Source organism: Chiloscyllium punctatum, chromosome 33 (assembly GCF_047496795.1).
Source record: "Chiloscyllium punctatum isolate Juve2018m chromosome 33, sChiPun1.3, whole genome shotgun sequence".
In the NCBI taxonomy this organism is placed as follows: Eukaryota; Metazoa; Chordata; class Chondrichthyes; order Orectolobiformes; family Hemiscylliidae; genus Chiloscyllium; species Chiloscyllium punctatum.
The window spans coordinates 33,539,517-33,544,171 of NC_092771.1; positions in this window are offsets into that span (position 1 = coordinate 33,539,517).

Genomic DNA, 4,655 nt, shown 5'->3' on the forward strand with positions numbered 1-4,655 from the left:
CAGTGAGGTAAGATTACTCATAGTGCACTGAGCAGAGAGCAATGACAGGGCTCCTAACATCGCCAACAAGACATGACATAGATACAGTGCTGGATGGGGAGCACAGCACAGTACAGTGCAGACACACCCGTTGCTCAATCACCACATCTACATTAATTTAGGTTGCACTGAGACAGCATGGGGAATTCATAGTTATCTTTCCAGGCCTGTGCTGTCTTAGTGAGCATCAGGACAACAGAGGGGAAAGCAGGCCTCCGACGAGATGTTGGGAATGCTGCCTGGGATTTTTCTGATCCGTGTTCTCCCTCCAACACTATAATAAGACTCACGACTCTACAACACTGTACCTATGGCATGGCTTGTGCACCAGTTCTTCAGTCATTTTAACTCCTATAACCGTTCCTGTCCCTGTAACCTCCTCCCTTCCCTATAGTCCCTCCACATATTTGAAACGTACTGCATTCCAGACTACCATCCCTATCGCTGTAACTTGCTTCAGTGTCGACAACATGCTTTATTTCAGCACTGTAATCCTCTTTTACTGGATGCAGAGTGATACAGCACGGAAACAGAACCCGTGGTCCAACTGGTCAATGATGCCACTGTTTCACACACTGAATGAGTCTCATTTGTCTGCGTTTGGCCCTTAGCTCTTCAAACCTTCTCCTCTCCATGTTCATACCCAAATGTGTTTTCCATGTTGTAATTGTTCTTGTTTCTCCCATGTGCCCCCTGGCAGTCAGTTCTGTCTGTGCACCATTCACTGTGGATAATGTTGCCCCTCAACTCCCTCTTTAAATCTTTGCTCTCTCACCTCCAGTTTGTCCCCACGAGTTTTGGACTCCCTTACCATTGGCTATTCACCATTCTTAGGCCCAATCCTTGTGGCACTCCATTGGTCACAGGCCTCCAGTCTGATAAACAACTCTCCACCACCACCCTCAATCTTCTACCTCTGAGCCAGTTCTGTATCCTAATGGCTAGTTCTCCCTGTATTCCATGAGATCGAACCTTGCTAATCAGTCTCCTATGGGGAAACTTGTCGAACGCCTTACTGAAGTCCATATAGATCACATCTACCGCTCAGCCCTCATCAATCCTCTTTGTTACTTCTTCAAAAAACTCAATCAAGTTTGTGAGACATGATCTCCCATGCACAAAGCCATGTTGACTATCCCTGATCAGTCCTTGCCTTTCCAAATCCTTTCCCTCAGAATTCCCTCCAACAACTTGTCCACCACCGAGGTCAGGCGCACCGGTCTATAGTTCCCTGGCTTGTCCTTAGTGCACTTCTTAAACAGTGGCACCACGTTTGCCAATCTCCAGTCTTCCACCACCTCACCTGTGACTATCGATGATACAAATATCTCAGCAAGAGGCCCTGCATTCACTCCTCTAGCTTCCCACTGAGTTCTCGGGTACACCTGGTCTGGTCCCGGGAATTTATCCACCTTTATGCATTTCAAGACATCCAGCACTTGCTCCTCTGTAATATGGACATTTTGCAAGGTGTCACCATCTCTTTCCCTACATTCTATATCTTCCATATCGTTTTCCACAATAAAAACTGATGCAAAATACTCATTTAGTATCTCTGTCTTTTAAACGTTGTAATTGTACCCACATCCACCCCTTCCTCAAGAATTTGATTCCACAATCAAAACATCCTCTGTGTAACAATTTGCCACCATGTCTTTTTTTTGAACGTCTCTCTCTTCCAATCTTAAAAATGTGGTCCCTCCTCTTGAGACTCCCCATCCTGAGGGAAAGGCAACTACCATTAAATTGATCTATATACCTTTTTTTTTCATAAACCTTTATAGCATTATGTCTCAAGCTCCAGGCTCCAGTTAAAAAAGACTCCGCCTATCCAGCCATTTTTCAGAACTCAAGCCTTTCATATTCAGCAACGTCTTGGTAAATGTCTTCTGAACCCCCTGCAGCTTAATAATATCCTCCCTATAACTGGGCGACCAGAACTGGGCAGAGTATTGCAGAAGTGGCCGAACAAATGTCAGTACACTCTCAACATGATGTCCCAGATCCTCCACTCAATGGACTGAGCAATAGTCAGGCATGCCAAGCACTGTCTTATCCGTCCTGTGATGCAAGCTTCAAGAATTATGCACCTGAACCCAGAAATCCCTCTGCTCTAAAACAGTAATCGAGGACCGAACATTAATTGTATAAGCTTGTTTGTTTGTTTGTTTACCAAGTGCACTACCTCACATTTATTCAGACTGAATTCCATCTCCAGTTTTTCAGCCCATTCAGCCATTTCATCAAGATCCCTTTGTAATCTCAAAAAAACCTCCTTCACTGCCCACTATGCCACCCTCCAGCCTTTCCAGCACATCGCACATGGCTGTCAATGGTACAAATATCTTTGCTCGTGGCTCCACAATTTCTTCCCTAGCATTGCACAATGTCCTGTGATACACTTAATCAGGTCCTGGGTCTTTCCATTCCTTTGTGTTGTAAAGTCTCCAGCACCACCTCTTCTATAACATGCTCTCTTTTCAAGTCATAGAGATGTACAGCATGGAAACAGACCCTTTGGTCCAACTCATCTATGCTGACCAGAAGATCTAAATAAATCTATCCCATTTACCAGCATTTGGCCCATGTACCTCTAAACCCTTATTATTCATATACCCATCCAGATACCTTTTAAATGTTGTTATTGTATCAGTATCTGCTAATTTCTCTCTCAGCTCATTCCATACACACATCACCATGTGCATGAAAAAGCTGTCCCTTCAGTCCCTTTTAAGCCTTTCCCCTTTAACCTTCAACCGATGCTCTCTAGGTTTGGACTCTCCAACCCCTGGGAAAAGACCTTGACTGTTTACCCAATCCATACATCTCATGTTTATATAAACCTTTGTCAGGCCACCCCTCAGTCTCCGATGCTGCAGGGAAAATAACCCCAGCTTATTCAGCAACAACCCGCACAAAATCTTGTAAATCTTTTCCGAACACTTTCAACTTTCACAACATCCTTCCTATAGCAGGGAGACTGGAAATGCAGAGAACTCCAAATGTTTTCTGGCGTATTACTCTTGTTCCCTGAGTTCCCCAGTCTTTGTCAATGGTAAGTTCTGGAGAAAAAAATGTGTTTAAGGTCTTAACCATATCCTGCGGTTCCACACACCAATGGTCTCGTTGATCTTTAAGGGACACTATTTTGTCTCGAGTTACTCTTTTACTCAATATATTTATTCAATCACTATTGAACTCTCCTTATCATTCTCTGCCGAGGCTATTTCATGTACCCTTTCTGCATTCCCGATTTCCACCCAAAGTGCATTCCTACAGCCCCTGTGATCCTCAGGGATTCCCTTGATCCAGCTTGCTATACCTGACATGTGCCTCCTTTTCCTGGACCAGACCCTCAAAAGACAGCCAGTGTTTCCGAATGCTGTCAGCATTGAGCTGCACACAAACAGGAACATGCTGGTGGTGATCGCTCAACTATTTCACTTTTAAAATATTCTCAGTTGCCAGACTTCCCTTTTCCTGCAAATGGACTCCCCAATCACCTTTTGAAAGTTCCTGGCTAATACAATCAAGATTGGTCTGGCCCCATTTCATAACTTGAACCTGTGGACCAGATCTGTCCTTTTCCATCGCTATTTTTAAGCTAATAGAATTGTGGTCATTTTGGCAAAATGCGTTCCCACTCGCACCTTAGTCCCTTTCCTGACCTTGTTTCCCAAGGGGCGGTCACACTTTGCCCCTTTCTCTTTTCAAGCCATTTACGTATTGATTGGGAGTTTTCTGGAACACATTTACCAAATTCCTCCCTTGCAAACACTGAACACTGGCAGACCCAGTCTAGGTTTGGAAAGTTCAAAAACCCCTACCATAACAGCCCTATTATTCTGATTGATATTTGAGATCTCCTGATATATTTGTTCCTCAGTCTGCCACTGATTATTCGTGGTCAGTAGGACAATCGTATCAAAGTAATGACACATTCTTATTTCTCAGTTCCACTAACATAACTTCAGTGGGCAATCCCACCGGAATATCCTCTCTAAGTACTGCTGTGATGATTCATGCAATGAAAACCCACCACCACACATCCTCTCTTGCCTCCCCTTCGATTCTTCCTGTAGCATCTCCACCTTGAAACAATGCACTGCCAGTCCTGCCCCTCCCTCAGCTGTGTTTCTGTAATAACTGTAATATCCCAGTCCCATGTTCCAATCCATGCCCTGAGTTCATCTTCCTTAGCTGTCAGGCCCCTTGCATTGAAATAAATGCAGGTTAATCACCAGGTTCCCCCCATTTCCTGCTATGCTCTTGCCTGCCTTGTCTGCTGAAATTGCTCTCTTTAACTTGTGTACCAGCCTCAATCTTCTTTCTGGCCTTACGACTGTTTAAGATGCAACACCCTGCCAGACTAGTTTATATCTCTCAAGCAGCTCTAACAATTCGCCCCATCAGGATGTGTGTCCCCCTCCTGCTCCCAGTTCAGGTGCCTTCCCCGCCCTGTCAACCTGTGCTGACAACTTCAGACATCCAGATACTTGTCCACCATGGACCCTGTGTTCCTCAGTACTCCAGGAGGACCTAACAGTCATGACGTATATCCTTCACTTATTAGACTTCCCACAGTGCATTACCTCACAGTGATCAGAAGTAAACTG